General features: G+C 41.6%; 1 protein-coding gene across 14 annotated transcripts in view; it reads left to right on the top strand.

Annotated features, from left to right (window-relative positions):
* Positions 1-251: 251 nt before the first annotated feature.
* DAB1 (DAB adaptor protein 1) overlaps positions 252-17,227 on the top strand; it is a 540,644-nt gene continuing 523,668 nt past the window's right edge. For all 14 annotated transcript variants that reach the window (XM_075181742.1, XM_075181737.1, XM_075181738.1 and 11 more), the window contains exon 1: positions 252-537. The gene's annotated coding sequence lies outside the window, so the exon portion shown is untranslated. The remainder of the gene's footprint in view (positions 538-17,227) is intronic.

Genomic DNA, 17,227 nt, shown 5'->3' with positions numbered 1-17,227 from the left:
AGGGTTAATAAGCCCTGGTTGCCCCTGTACTGTGATACTGTGAGACCCACTCAGGCTGTATTATCTGGGCCAGCTGGGTTTACTTGCCCTCAGTTAAAAAAAAATAAGCTGCCAGCCTGCCCTTGTATTTGCAAGATGCCAAGACCCCTCCCCAGGGGGGTTGGAGAGGGGTGGTGGGGGGGGGGGGGAGAACTGCTGCTCTATGGAAGAGGCTCCTTGGCAGGGGCCCTCCTCTTAGGGAGAATGCGGTAGTGATGTATAATCTGGGAGAGATGTGGCCTGCGGAGAAGCCGGCTCTGCCTCTGATGCTGATGCTGCTGCTGCTGTGATTGAGCTGCTGCTGCTGGACCGAAACTGCTGAGGATTTTCTATCCGGGGGATGCTCAGCTACTAGACTTGGCTTTAAGGGACCTACTTCATTCCAGGCAAGGGTGGAAACCAGCTGGAAAAAGCAAACCCTACACACACGGGGGAAGGAGTCAATTTGATGCAACAAGAGGATGAGAGTGTGGTGATCACAGGGCAGCTGCATATAAGGTAGGAGAAGGTATATTCCATACAGTGGGTTGCAGTCATGAAGGAACATGGGCTAGTGGGGGGGGGGGATGTGTTGGGATCATTCTGCAATATCTCAAGCCCTTACTCATGTGTCTGAACCAGAATATATATATATATATATATAAAACGTGGGGGATTTTCTTCCATACTTGAACCTAAGACCCATGGGGTAAACCATAGCATATCTAAAGCAATAGGTGAGGAAGACTCACAGTGGTCCTGAAATCAATCACTAGCATCTGAGCTGGGTATATCCGGAGATCAGACCTGTAAATCCCACTGAAATGTCATATTGCAATTGCCAATTTAAATATTGCAGTGCAAACTTTTTATTTTATTTATTTTTCACCCCCTCTGCGCTGACCACCCTCAATCCCACTTACAGCCCCCTGACCAGCGCAATCCTGATTTTTATCCCCTCTAAGGCATCTGTCTCCATATGTGACCGGAATAAGCGATGGAGCTAATTTGGGTTCAGACAGTGTAGTAGGGCTCTTGATGTATTTTATTGCCTGATATTTATGAATTAAATATTTCTCATGTCATATGGAATTGTGACTTTGGTTTTGCAATACGGAGAGAGGGAACCTCCCCAGTGCAGTATTGCTATTAGTTTTGTGATTGAAATCCCAGGTTGTGGAACAGATTGCTAACTTACTATATGCCCGGACCAGCCTTGATTAGAATTATGAATATTTAAAGTCTTGCATGCTATCAGTTCTACAGGTACCGGATCAACCAGCTCTATAATACAGGCACAGAAGCTTAGCCCCTTGCAATGCAGAATTGTGCTTTTAAAACCCTTTAGCCAGCAACCAGCTCCATCGACAGCGTGTAATTAAGTAGACAGTGTCCTCTGGAAAGGTTTGCATGGGGAGACTGATTTGAGCATAACTATGGCACTGTAGATCCTTCGTTTAATTGCTGTCTTTCTGGCCGCAGTGATGTATGTGCAGCTGTTTATATAGTATTATAAAATCCTGAGGCTGTGTAGAATTACAAGAGAGGTGAAGATCTTCTCTGGTTAGACCTGCAGAGCTGGGATCTGCATGCACATGTCAGAAAAAATGGTTCCAATTTGCAATTCCATTTCTATCCCTTGTGTCTCTCGTGTTCTACGGAATGAATGGAAAAGGGATAATTGTATTTTTTTCCCCCCGTTACTTCATTTGCCTCATCTTAACGGGTGTCCTAAGATGTTGTTGTATTTCCTCTTCGCATTGCTTGGTCCAGATTCATTTTAGTTTTGTAAACGTCGGTGGCTCTTACCAGCCTTTAAGCTTAATGAACACAGTTATTTTAACCAACCTCTACAAGAAGAAGACATTGTGAGCTGGTTCAGAGCTCATAAGTTTAGCTGTGATCTAAACGTCTTATTATATTACCGGTTAGGTCTTTACAGCATATTAAAACAGCCATATTAAAAAAAAGGGGATCCTCAGAGTCAGCCTAAAGACCTGTGAATCTACAGAACAGCATCTCCTTCTACTGGCTAAATTGCCTAAGACATACCAGACGTGGGAGCAATATCTACTTCTCTCATTTTCCTGCACAACATCACTGATTATTTTATTTTACTGTAGTATTTCCCCGCAGCAGGGGGCTGGGTAAATCTACGCACGCTATTTGAATTTTTTTTAGATTCAGCAACAGGTTTGTTTCTTGCAATTCAAGGATGTGATGCAAAAAAAAAAGTCCAGTCATTGCATAGATTTGGTGGTAAGAGTGAGCTTACATGGCTGCCGTGAGTACTAGGGTCCTGTTTTATGCAACCAGATAATTTAAGAGGGATCTAAAATTACCGGGAATGTTTCTGACCGATCCTGCAGGATGTTCCAAGATGTCTTCACTCCGGACAGAGGTGCCTAATTGCTTCCAATAGACAGCCACGTTCTCAGCTTACTCAGTCCTCTTCCTCTTAATCTAGTCATGGATATTTTCCACACCGAGCGCTTCATGGAGACCTTCAAAGGAATTAGGAAAAAATTTAATTTTATTTAGCTTAGGGGCCCTTCTGTAGGCATACTTCATATACCATAGGAGCAGCAGTGAATAATTAAACAAGGTCACGTCTAAGAAGGGAGGTGTAATGTTAGCTCAGCCAATGTGTTCTCTTATTGCATTATATGTGTGTACAGCATACATTATTCAGAGAACCGGAGAAGCTTACATCCGTCATGTGACCAAGCTTAATAGTCATGTGCTGAGGTTAGAAGGGGAAAGTTACAGTTTTGGAGAATATACTTATACCTGTGACACTTAGAGGTAGCAGAGTCCAGATTTCCACTTGAATGTAAAGTTGATTGCAAAAAAAAAAGCAAATGCAGAAAGCCCCCCAGGAGTCAGCCGGAAGGGGTCATGACATGGGGCCTGTTAATTGGGCTAGTGGACACTTGTGGGTTTGTAAGGGTTAAGTGGTGGATGAAATATCGCGAGTCTGGGAGGTGGGTGTGGGGAGAAGCGGGAGGGAGGTGTATAAGAAAGGAAAAAGAAGTCAAATAAGGAAATATGTACAAGATGAAACACATTGATCACAGGAACAAGAAAACAATAGACAAATAAGTTGACATTACAAATAATTGTAACATGGTTCATTTGAGATTTTCCCAGCCTGTGTTGGGAGTATGGTGAGGGGGATTATTGGTTGACCCCAGTTGAGGTTGGGCTTTACAGTGGGATTGGCGGGTGTGGCGTTCCTGGAGATATTCTTATATCCTGGTTTGATTTTGTCGCCTATATAGGAGGCGCCAGGTTGATGGGCATTGTTAACGTGACCCATGGATTGTGGATTATCAGGAGCTGTATATGTGGGCTATCGGGCAATGGTTCGCCCTGGTACGCCATCCCACCTTATGGTTAAAATCAGTGATTTTATATAAAATCTTGTGCCCATCTTCTCTCCACTGCGTGTATCGTGTCTATTATTGTATGACGGATGGTTTCCTGATGGCGGGAGGGAGAGCTGATAGTATCCCTGTCTTTGTTCCCTGTCTTAGGTCCTTGTATATTGAAATGTTTCGACTCTACCCCCAACCTAGAAATAATGTCCTGCTCCTGGGGGGGAGGAGCTTATGTGGGAAAACCAATTGGACAAGTAAATTAATAACAATGAAAACAGGATGCAGAATATCAATTAAGGATAGATAACAGCCCCATTTAACTTATAAAGGCTTGTTGTATATTTAGAATATATTTTGGCAAATACAAACTATTCCCCCCATAAATGGCCTACTTACAGGATCTGGAAGCAGATTCAGGTCCCTGGTGATCACTTTGAGAACTGATTAGATTATTTTACAAGCGCAGGGTACTTAGCGTGGATTCATAGAGAGTCACATGATGATTTTTTTTTGCACATGGATCGAACCATTCTGCGGCCGGGGGTTACAACTGAAATGGTTCCTGTCTCATCCAGGACCATTTATATAAGTGGCCAAAAGAGGTGTTTGCCTTAAGGCCTATCATTATATATCAATGCAGCAGAGGCCAGAGGAGAACATGTTATCTATCCATCATGGTATTCTAGAGAGGCACATGATTCATAGTCCTATTACACAGTCCTAGGAGGTCCGGCATCTTAGGAATGTTTGTCAAGTATAAATAAAGTTATAGATCACATCTGAGCCTTAACCTAATTATATAACTTACCCCCTGATGTCATCGGATTGGTTGCTATGGGCAACACCTCTTTTCCTTTTATATCCTTTTTCCTTCTTGTTTTAATACATGATCCTTACCTCCCACTGTGTCTGTCGCTGGCAGACAGGACAGTGGGCGTGGTTACATCACATTGGGGGCGTGGTCACGTTGTGCTGCGCGCTGTGAAGTGCTAGGCTGCCCATTACATACCTCCGTTCCCGAAACACGCCCACTCGCGGGACAAACAAGTACTCAAGCAGAACAGATCCCTAAAATCGGGACTGCCCTGCTGAGAGCGGGACATTTGCAATATATACATATATCCAGGGCCTTACAAGTCCTGGAGGGGAAAAATACCCAGGGGACGACCATACCCACGATCCAACAGGTCACACCCAGAGACTGTCCTGGAAAAATCGGGACTGTTCGCAGGTAATGGGATCACAGACAGATTGCAAGACTGGAGTAACTGGTGCCTCATGCCTCAGTGGTGTAATTAGTGTATTGAAAGGCTGATTATTGGATTATTGGTTCACCTCACAACATGGCTGCCTACACTGTGTGTTGGTGAACGGTTGGCACAATTTAGGGCTGCATTTGTGGACTGTATAAGGAACTGGCAGATGTCCAAAAGTGCAACAAAGGATGGCAGCCCCCCCCCTCCCCCCACGGTCACAAAGGGCCACTGAGGTGACAGCCACACTTACTGTTACGTCCGCTGTACCTGCACCGCGCCCCTGCCATCAGACCGCAACGCTAAGCGCTCCTAGGGTTATCTTTCTACAATATGTGTTTTGAAATCAGGGTATTTCTCTCTCCAAAATATGATTTGACAAATGGGTGTATTTCTCTGCAATAAGTGGCTTGCAAAGAGATGGGGGTGTTTCTTTCCAGTTTGGGGTTTGCAGCGGGGGAGGGTGGTAAACTCTGCAATATTTGGTTTGCAATGGGATGGGTGGGTGTGATTTCAATGGATTGTATCCCTGTGCAATATACGTCTGGTGAAGATGACTATTTGCTATGCAGAAGAATGCAATTAATATTAGGTATGGTGTGCTACATTACAAGTGTAGGTGTTTAATAGGATTGTATTCAGCTTGGAGGAATACTAACAGTGGGGTTCCAGTACATTACTACACACACACACACACACACACACATACACACATATATATATATATATATACACACATCCATACATGTGTTTTAGTACTGTGATTTCTATTCTTGTCCGTGAATTGAGCACAAGCTGTAACATGTACAATCACCGTTCTCCTGTTGTACTATACAGCTAGATAAGGCTCAAGCACAGAGATAGGATTGAACAAACCTCTAGGAGTCTCCACATATCACTCAGCAACAGAGCGATGGAATGTGGTGAACTTAACACAACCGGAGAAAAACAGCAAATGTTCCCAAGAGTAATTTATTCCCTTTTCAATGAATATTAATTGATCACGGCCCTGGAGTGTTTGTTTCTGCTTTTGACACAGTTATATACATCAGGTTGCTCAGTTACTGCTGCTGGAACACATCCCTGTCTTATATTTATGGCCCTTTACATAAATCATTAGAAAGAAACAAACTGTAGGGAGGAATTCATGCTTCTTTTCTTCAAACCTTCAAGCGTTCTCTGACAGCCCACCTCTTCAGACAAGCTTATAATATTCCTCTACCCCACCTCTTCAGACAAGCTTATAATATTCCTCTACCCCACCTCTTCAGACAAGCTTATAATATTCCTCTACCCCACCTCTTCAGAGAAGCTTATAATATTCCTCTACCACCCTCTTAATCTCCTTAGGTTACCCTATTACCACCCTGTACACAGCTAACACAAGACAACAACCCTCTGACCAACATAGTTGTGTGACTGATCACACAGCCCACTAAATACTTTGTAACCTTTGCATTCTAGGTGGACAAATATTCAATATGATGTAGCAGTTACCATTGTGTATCAAACCATTGTCCCATAGATTGTAAGCTTGCGAGCAGGGCCCTCTTACCTCTCTGTCTGTATGTATTACCCAGTATTGTTTTATTAATGTTCGTTCCCAATTGTAAAGCGCTACGGAATCTGTTGGTGCTATATAAATAAATGATGATGATGATGATGATGATCTTCATACAATGGGGGAAGACACTAGGAAGTGTAATGCATCTGGTGTTTTATGCGTCTGCGTGTACATAGATGCCAGCCCCCTGTAAAATACCTGGCAACAGCCCCCATCATAAGAGGTGTGGCCCAATGAAAAAGGGGAATGGCCTTACCCAAAGTAGGTGTGGTCTGTGTGGATCAGGCTTTGGTTTGGGAGGATCTGGGGTGTGGCCTAAATTGTCCTGATTTTATAGTTGGGAATGTGAGGAAGTTTGTTTTACTTGTGCATAATAATCAGCTGTTATTATAAAGTGCACCTATATAAAATAGTGGATGAAAATTGATAAAGTACAGAAATGTCCGCTGTGATCATAAACCGAACATTAAAAGGGGGTGTGGTCGGTTTGTGGAGGGGGTGTGGCCAGGCCCGGGCGGGGGGCAGCGGGGGGCCCTCGCCTTGCCGAGTGATGTTTAACATACATTACAGGCAGCAATACATAGGGGGGACTCATTTAGATCACCAGTCACTTCTGATTGGCTGATTGTATATTGACCCCTCCAGCTAAATAATTAGCGCTGCGTCTATACTATATGAAGCCGCGTCCGTCTTTTCACATCACTTAGTTGACATTTGCATTTGTACGTCTGCAGGAAAGAAGATTCTCATTTGATTTTAAAGGGGAGAACAAACAGATGTTTGTGTTTAATTGGTGTTTGTAATTAATTACATTTTATATAGAAATGGTGACTTTATTAATAACTGTCCAGGCAATGTTCTCTCTTGTGTATATTAAATCTCATTACATTATTATATTGTGTACAAATGGAGTATTGTCACACCAGCATTTATTACTAACACCGTCACGCCGCTTCTCTACGCTATCTCTGCTCTATCGCGGGACGTAAGTAAATACACTTGTTATGTCTGACATACGCCTGGTGCAAATGTTACTGTTTTTGAGCTGGTCATATTAGGATGCGTTCCACTGAACATACACATGTATGTATGGATCAGGTCGGTAGCGTGACTTCTGCCACGGCAGTCTAAGGTCAGGCTCCCATTTAACGGAGTACACATTTCATTTGTGGAATATATTATATTATTTTCTGCCACAGCAGTTTAGGGACATGTTCCCGTTTAACAGAGTTCACATCTAACTTGTGGCATTTATGACATCATCATCTCCGGGATTCACAGGTCAGAGATTTATAAGTGGTGCTCCTTATATCATCGGTACCAACTAATTTTGTTCCTGCAGTGTGGCCACACTCGTACCATTTATCCGGCTCCACTTTATGCATTGTGACTGGGTTACTGGACAGTAACAACTCTCCATTGTGGGATCCCATATTTGCAATCCATTAGAGAGTTATTGTTACGTATATCCATATATATTTTTTCTACCTCCAGTATATGATATACCCATTCATGGGTTCTATTTGATGCAATATCCTTATCCGCTGGCCAGTGTTGATTTTATATCATGTATTTTATGGTTTATTTGTATCTACATTTTTAATAAAGTGTTTATATTACCTTCACGGATTCACCTTTTCGATTTTTGTGTACATCAGTTATCAGCGCTGTATTTTGTTGTGATGTAAATACACGTGTTTATGTGCATCCTTTCCCCACGTATGCTCTGAGTGCACACGTATCACCTCCAGATGCCCCCTTGTGTGGCCCCCGGCTGTACAGATACATGGGCTGTCATAGATTTCACCTGGGTCTCATGTAGAGTTTGATGCAACTTCCTTCTAAACCGCAGGCGTAAGTGGCGTCCAAAGAAAAGACACATTCTACGTAGTTTAGTAAGTAGGACAAAGCTCAGCTGATTGTCATTACTACATACTTACCAACCTTTGGTAAGTTAATGCTGGGAGATCCCAGGCAGGGGGGCGTGGTTGGAGGGAGAGAGGGGTGGGCGCGGTATTTTGCCGTTTTGTCATGGGGGCGGGGCCAAAATGACGCGATTCACCGCAAATCGAGTCATTTTAAGGTGCAAGATGCCATATGTGGGATATTTGCCTGCTCTCCTGGCGGCCCGGGAGACCTACCCGAATTTCGGGAGTCTCCCGGACATTCCGGGAGAGTTGGCAAGTATACATTATTATCAGTTTGTAACTTACCCCAAGGGTAGAACACTCGCGCCAGATTAGTTTCCTGACAGGTTTACTGTACCTGGCCAAAGATCGCACACCCCTTGACTCCTCCGATGCCCTGCTATAAGCCTCTATCACGTGTGTCTGCCTTACATGCAAGAGGAGCATAAATAAGTAAGAGTTATTTATAATTTTGTTCTTAGAAATGATAACTCCAATTCTGTGTTCTTAGTCTCAAGGAATTCAGGATTGGGTTGACTGAGTTCAAACTGAAATCTTAGTTAAAGCTGCATCAACACCTAGGGCCCGATTCATTGAGGAAAGAAAAGCAAAAAAAAAAAAAAAAAAAGGAGTAACTTTGCACCTGGGCAAAACCATGTTGCATTGGAGGGGGAGGTAAATTTAAAATGTGATGGCAGAATTATAGTTGGGGTAGGGCATGTCCTAGATCAACTCTAAATGTCAGTGTACAAATAAGGTATCAAGTATTTGTGCACTACATGAAAAAAACAGCCAATATTTAACTTATGTGCAGAAAAAAACAAGAGTTAATTTGCACCCCTTACAATGTAACACGGTTTTGTCCAGGAGAAAACTTACTCCTTTTTTTGCCCTACTTAATAAATCAGGCCCTTAATTATTAACTCTTACTCGCTTGCTCCCTCACCCCCTTGTATCATGGAAATTAAAGACTATTCCGCCCCACTGGTTGGAGTTCTTAAAGTGATTTGCTTTAGTTTCATACATCCCCAATTTCAGCTCCCTATAATACTGATCCACCTGCACATAATGGCCTGTTAGATGCATTATCAAAATATATTTAGCCTTAAGAAAATAACCAGATTTCATCGCAGATGAACTGTGACTTTTTGGATGATAAATATAACATTTCAGCCAAATTTTGTACGAAAATTAGATAAAATGTGTTTTCTTAGATTGAAAGCACCTTTGTTTCTTGGACTTCTTCCATTCATTAATATATTAGGGCAATTAAGCATCAGGTCTTAAGAAGACATCCTGTTTTGTCTGGGAGGAAATTTTGACGCGCGTCAGTGACGCGTAAACGTATAATCATTCAGACCCTGCTCAGCGTTGCTTCCTGCAGAGCCCGGGATCATCTCCTGCATACTGATGGGGTCCACAGATCCACCTACGTCAGCCTCTTCTCATTTCCTTTCAACATGTTTTCTCTCTCTCCCTCTCCCCCTCTTCTTCCCCCTCTCTCTCTTCAGAAGTGCAAGAAAGTTCCTTTGCAAAACCAGCGTACAATCAATTAAATTGTGGAGGATGTCAGTTCATATTTGGGAAACTGTCCCAAGAAATAGCAATGGGCTGTGATGATAGAGGAGAACTCTGGGAATACTGCAGCAGCAGCAATTTGAGTGATTGTGGTTTCCTGTCACTACTATGTCAGGTATCTCAATACTGCAGTTGTTTGCAACATTGGACACCTATGTAGTGAGTGCATACAAAGGTAGCATAAAATTGTCCACCAACGTGATTTTGTTAATCTGTTTTAAGGAAGCACATCGCAGCCCAAGCTGTAAAGTATTGGGACTGTCTGAGGATATTGGGTGGGGTGGGGCACTCTTCTTGTTTTTTCATTTTTTATTTTTATTATACAGAGCAGCATTGTGGAGGTAACTGTCAATCACTTGCAGTCCTGTACTTGTGCATGTGATCTTATGAACATGACTGACAGTTACCTCCACTGGGACCACAGATGTCTCTGATTCATTAAGTGAAATTTGAATGAGTTTTTAAACTTAATTATTTAAAGCAACTGCCGCTCAGGTTAAATTGAGGTTCTCACTTGAGCTCATATACTGGCAACAATTCGGCAGCAGCCGATGCGGTAGTGCAAGGTACTGCAAATAGAACATGCCAAGGGTCTTGGTTTTAGGTTATCAATGTAAATATTACGTAGATAGAAATCATACTATATGGACAGTTCAATTTCAGCAGCTTCTTCCAGTGTTAAAAAAACAATTTGACGCAAGCTGCACCTTTCGTTCTGATTCACCTTCTCTGATCTAACAGTCCAGGCGTTCGTTTCACTCTGCCACACGCGCCAAACGGTGTCATGCACTTTTTTTTTTTTTACACAATTTCAGAGCTGTCAAATGTAAAAAGATGGATTATTCTGGAAATCTGACTACAGCAAACTTTAAATTACAGTTTTACAGTGTTTTCAAAAATTCTTAAAATACTCTATGGAATTTTTTTTTTGCAGATTGACAAAGTTATACCTGTCTGCCACACCCTGCGTACCCTACTATCCTGTGTCATTAATTGGGTGTTGGCATCTGGCCCCGCCTATTGTGGGAGTTGCCAAGTGACTTGCACCTGTCATGTGATTTTTGCAGTCAATATTTCTATTTGACCCCTCCCACACTTTTGAGTGACAGGACATTAGGGGGTATATTTACTTAACTGCGGGTTTGAATGACTGGAGATGTTGCCTATGGCAACCAGTCCTATTCTAGTTATCATTCATTTAGTACATTCTACAAAATGACAGCTAGAATCTGATTAGTTGCTATAGACACATCTCTACTTTTTCAAACCCGCAGTTTAGTAAATAGACCCCTAGGACTCATGGTAAATTATAAAACATGCAAACATGCTTTAAAGTGCTCCATTGATTTTTTTATTTTTGAATCCAAAATGTTATATCTGTTGGATGATGAGGATAATGAATGTCATTATACAGAGATGTCTATTGATGTGGTCACTGCACGTCTGAACTTTGAGAATTTCCTTGTGTTCATTTTGAGGAGGTATTATTGCTTTATTAAATAATCTATTATCAAACTATGGCTGTTAAAACAGAGAAACACAACGTCAGTATACATTGGTATGAATATGTATTGCCTCCATCTATGATCGTAGTTTAGAGATTCCACAGTTCATGTAAATCTGAAGAAAGTGCATCGGAATCACTGCTGTCTGCACCGGATGTTTGTCCTGTGTCCACTGTCAGGGTCGTATTAACAATAAAGTTGTCTGCCTGAGCGTTAACAGGACCAGATCTATGGATATCCATCAAGATCGACTCTGCCCAAATGTGAAATTTCACGCTCGCCTCCTAGTTCTCCACAACAGATGAAAAAAAAACAAGATTTCAATTTGCAAAGAGATATTATTGAAATTAGATAAAGTAGTGGAGAGGGCGTATTATTAGGGATATTCCTTGTAAGCCCATCGCCAAATCTACTCTGCAAAAGAGGTTCAATTTTGCACAAGCTCATATGGGGATATTGGGTTGTGTTGTATAATTTAAATTATACTTGTATACTCTCCCAGAAAGTCCAGGACTGGGCTACCCTTGCGGATCCTGCTTCACTTATTTGTGACTTCCCCAACAGTGATTATTTAGAAAATCTAAAAAAAATAGCATTGTCTAATCAGTTCTATTATTGTGTCCTTTCTCCCAACATCATAGAACTCCTTCACATGCTTTCAACCCTTCTCCAACAGTAAACCTTACTTTTGGAACTCCCAACCCCTTTTGTACCAGTGACATCACTGAGAAAACAGCCTATCCATTTACTAGGAACCAGTGACATCACAGAGAATGCAGCCTATCCAGTCACTAGGAACCAGTGACATCACAGAGAATGCAGTCAATTTGTCTTATGTCTCAGGCATGTTACTGTTTCCTAGTAAACTCACCAAATGTCTGCACACACTTTAACATACCCCGCCATACTGTCCAGATTTCAAAGGGACAATCCCCATTTGCTGACCACAAATGGGGCGGAGCTTACAGTAGTGGGTAGAACTTTGCGAAAAAGTGACCATTTTATTTGGTTCAGGGACAAGGTTTGTGCAGATCGCAGGTGTGGCTTATTTTGTTGTGATTTTGCATGTATACATTTTGGGAGATACGCTTTAATGTATTGGCATGGACACTTAATATTTTTATGCCTATTTATATTAAAATCTCCTTGGGACTTGTTATACTAATTAATTTATGTAGGTTATGCATGAATACTTTGATTACAAAGCGTCACTATATAAGTAAGTGTGTCCATACATGACATAAAAAGTTACACAAAGGTTTGATGAAGTTCCCAATGTTCCATTTTTTTTTAGTTTAAATGTCATTTTCCTATTCCTACAAAATACTTTCACCCCAGTTCATTGATTCTCTCAGCTGTCACTGCTACAGTTCTGATAAGTCTGCCCCAATCTGTGAGAATCGGTGGCCCTCATCCTCTAATTGGTTCAGCGAGCTGGTTTGCAGGCAAGATTTTAAACTGCCACCCTCACCTCTTCCACCCGGAGAGACGTGTACCAGTCTGGAATGAAGTCTTAGAAGAGTCCTATGATTCTTGTAAATTACGGCTATAAGCTGAGACATTGACAGTATTAGGTAAAACTGAAAAAAAAAATTCCCTGCGGGACACGACTGACGTGAATATTTTAGAGTGTAGATTCTTGCATCAGGCACCCGCTGCAAATATTGATGTGACAAGTGATATAGAAATGATTCGCCACTCACATGTAGTGGCAAACATGAAAAGGTTGAGTGTGGGATGTTATAATTGCTCATAATAAGTAACACATATACCAATATAATTAGCATGTCAGGTGTAGTAAATACAGTGACAGGAAGAGGGAACCTAATTGAAGCAGAAAGAGGATGTGATTTTTAAGCTTTACATATGTGTTTCTTCTTAATTTCTTGGTGTAAGATATATTTTAAGAATATGTTCTCATCTACAAGATGGACATGACATTTCTGTCTTGTGAAAAGTAATGATATTTGAAATATTTTAATTGTAGTTGAAAATACTGCTGGCATTTATTCACATAATGTCAGCTACAGGGGCAAACGCAGGATTTGTAGAGGGGGGTTTCCACACCACACCGCCAGTGGGCGTGACCAGCATGCATGGGGCGTGGCTGTAATTTTAGACAGTGCTTGGCTGTTCTCCAACTACTCCTATTCCCATAATATACATGGCCAATGCTGCGTGCACTACTGTTAGGTGCACGCAGCTCTCCCTTTTCAAGCAGAGCCGTGTGAAGCGAGGGCAGGGTCCAACCACCTCAATTATACAGTGCCCCAGGCTTGGAGGGGGGTTTCTGGGTACTAGTAAACCCCAACTTGGTTTGCCTATGAGCTATGGACAAACCCAGCACAAGCTGCTTTGAGCAACAGTTTGTACTTTTAAATTCCACAATTAATAATAAGATGAAGTCCCTTAGTGTGCCGAAACTTGTATGAAATTGTTCTGTGCATGCGCAACAACGGTGTTTGCGCCAGAGACCGCAATTGCACGCAATTTATGTCCGTACGCAATGACAGTTCCTACTGCCTACGATTCTAAGGGCAGAACTGCGGTGGGAATGGGCAGAGTAAACTAGGCAATATACAGTGAGGGGGTGCGCACATGGCAGCAATCCAGGCTCTGGGCATCTCTCAGGTACGTGTTTTGTAGCCGTATCATTTGCACCAGCTACAAGGCAGGTGTAAGTTGTGAATGAATAATTATAGTATTAAGAGTTGTAAATTAATTTTAAGAAAACTTTTTTTTGCATGCGTTCTGATAGGACTTTATAATACACATAACATTGTGTGTATCATTCACTGTGTTCTGTCTGTCTGCATACGGCAAGTAACTTATAACCAGAGCGTACTTACACCCAGATTAAAATAGAAACGTTCCTTGAGATCCGCTTGCATTAGAAGATGGGTGTAAGTTACGTGTGGGGTTTTTTCCAGCGCAAGTTGCGTTCACATTGCATTAGACAAATCAGGTCGAATGTAAAAAAGCGCCGTCCCCTCTAAAAATTAGATCTTTTTATTAACATAAATCACTCTGGTTACCTGTAAGAAGACACAAAGATTTGTTCATATTTCCTTAGGGTTTTGATTCAAGCTGCTATTAATGAATTACTGTTTGCTAAGTGTTATTCGTTCACCATGGCAACCACAGTCACATGATATTTGATGTACTGAGCAGAGAGGCTTTGGAACATTTATAGTATACCGGCACCTTTTTTTCCCCTCCCTCATCACATGACCACTGACCAGCTTCCTGACTGATTGGCTCAGGAAAGAGATATTTTTTCTATACTGTGGTAGTTATATAATTCTGCCCCACATATTTTAGACTGTAAGCTCCAATGGGGCAGGGACTGATGTGAGTTCTCTGTACAGCGCTGCGGAATTAGTGGCGCTATATAAATAGCTGATGATGATCTTCTTGAATCATGAGGTTCAGGTTCATGTGAAAAAGTTACAAAGCACTCTGTTGAAAGAAAAAAAAGTAAATGTTTTATGTAACAATGTAACTTTTTAAGCACACCAGCTTCCCTTTAGCACAGACAGTTAATTGTTGTACAGCAACATTGTTCCAACAAAGAAATAAAACTAACAGTCGTTAGAGCTAGCTGCCAAGTTATATTGTAGGTTATAGCGATGGCAGCACAACCTCATCCAGCCTGTACAAGATGCTCCGTTCCCAACTTCCTACTTAATTTACTATTGCACTTAAATTATTAAAGTTTGTGGACTGAATTCATTAAATCTTGAGAGAATTGTTAAACATCAATTTGTTAATTCAGCCTAAGTAACTTCAACAATAGATCAAGTAGGAAGATCTGGAGCGGAGCCTTGTGTAACTGGTGGGAGGGGCTATGCAGAAAGGTTTGGGAAGGGAGGGGAACGTGAGAGCCCAGGCTACTATCTTCTCAAACTCACTTGATACATGTCACATGAAATCGACTGTTTTTCCTACAGAAAAAAAGAAAAAAGTTTATAATAATTTGCAAGTAAATTTATAATGAATATGATATTATGGAGTGATATGATTAAAAATATATGCTGAGTTTAAGTTTATTAGTAAATCATCACTGTGGAGTAGATTTATTAAAAGGAAAAGTAGAGGTGTTGCCTATAGCAACCAATCAGATTCTAGCTATTATGTTCTAGAATGTACTGGATAAATGATAGCTAGATTGTGATTGGTTGCTATGGGCAACATCTCCACTTTTCCTTTTTAGAAAGTTTGATGACTAAAACACCAGCATTTGTGTTATATATGATTTCATATGTTATATAAAAGAGGAGGAAATCTCATCCTGGAGTTGATGATTATTGGAGTACTGTAGCTTTTTATAATATTAAATTGGCCACATGAAGATGTGTATAAGACACAATACTGTAACTATATTCTGCTTACAGACAATTTGTGAAACAAAATGTTTTTTTGTTGGCAGTTGAGCGTGGATTAACCTCAAAATCCTTATTTACTATCACTGCATCACAGCAGATATCTGCTGCTTTGCATATCTCTTCGTTTTACTGAGCAGTCCCCATAACAGTGCATGGGCATTGCTCAGTATCGCTATTTACTAAAGTTTGATAAAAAAAATAAATCATTTTTTTAGCATGTTAATGTACGCCAACTGAAGCTGGCATACATTATCATAAAAGTTTCAGTGCTGTCAGCTCTGCTCCGAAGAGCAGAGCTGGACAGCGCATGGTTGGAGGGATTACATGATTCCTACCTGTCACTGATCACATGATCCCTCCCTGTCACTGATCACATGATCCCTCCCTGTCACTCACCGCTCTCTCTCTGCAACTGTATAGTGCAGGGATGTCTGTGCGCATGTCTGAGGTTTTCAGTCGGCGCATGCGCACTGGAGTGACAAGAGGACCCCCGTGGATCGCATACTTCTCCGAAAGTGAAGAGACAGTGGTACGTTTTCTACTTCAAAGAAACAGCAGTTTTTCAGAAGTGCTCTTCCTGTGTTGATTGTTTCATAAATATGAGAAATAGTTCAATCCTCATCAATGCGATAAAAATTGAAAAACTATTTTTCATTTTATGAGGTGGTTGATAAATGTGCCCCTAAAACCGGGTGTGGATCTGTTCCTGATATTACCCTTGGATCCTTCTCCCTCCGTCTTCTCTGTTGAAGTTTCCTGATACTTTTATTGAAGGTTGAGGAAGACATAACAGCTTTTGCCGGTTGACATGTGAAGATGATATATATTCTCTGAGAATATCGCCCAGATGGAGACAGCAGACTTTCCAGTTATTGCACCCACCTAATTCATGTCCTCTCCACATTAGCAACTGCAGATACCGTTAATCCAGCTGCAGAGACAGCGTTATCCAGTGACCTTGCTCGGGTGCTCGTTGATACAGTATTACCGAGCAGCCGTGATAAGGACATTAACACAGGTGCTTCGCTTTTATCCCTGCAGCCGCAGACGGGAAGGCATTGGAGAGACCGGCAGATGGGGTGTGGTGAGCGGATAGGGAGCTGTTGCAAATGCCAACATGTGGTACGCTGGTAATGGCCAGAATGACTTTACTTGTACCGTTCCTTCCTGCCAAGTGTTTGTACTTAGAGATCCTGCAGCACTAACGTGTGGCATGCAGCGTGCAAAGTGCAAGCTGGCTTATAACAGCATATGATATTGAAGTTAATGGACAGAGGACTTAATACACACGCACCCCCCCCCCCCCACCCCTCCAAAGATGAAGTAAGTGATAAATACAGGATTCTGTTTATCAAAGGGAATAAAGCCATTTTTACCCTATTTAACAAGCCCCCAGGCCGCTGAAATCTATCACCCAAAGCGTAGGGAAGCCTGTTTACCATGGACAGTGGTGGTAAAAGTCCTCCTATCACATGATGAAGATAGCCGCACGGGTCAGCAAAGTAAAAATGCTTTATTAGTAAAATAAATGTTTCCAATTCTTTTTCATATTTTTATTTTTTTAATTTTACATCTTTTTAAACACTATTATTTATTTTTAAGAATCTGGAACTGGTGTCACAAGTCCAGCTCACGCT

Source organism: Mixophyes fleayi, chromosome 8, assembly GCF_038048845.1.
Source record: "Mixophyes fleayi isolate aMixFle1 chromosome 8, aMixFle1.hap1, whole genome shotgun sequence".
Lineage (NCBI taxonomy): Eukaryota > Metazoa > Chordata > Amphibia > Anura > Limnodynastidae > Mixophyes > Mixophyes fleayi.
The sequence above is the reverse complement of the archived record's forward strand: the minus strand, read 5'-3'. Positions and strand labels throughout refer to the sequence as shown.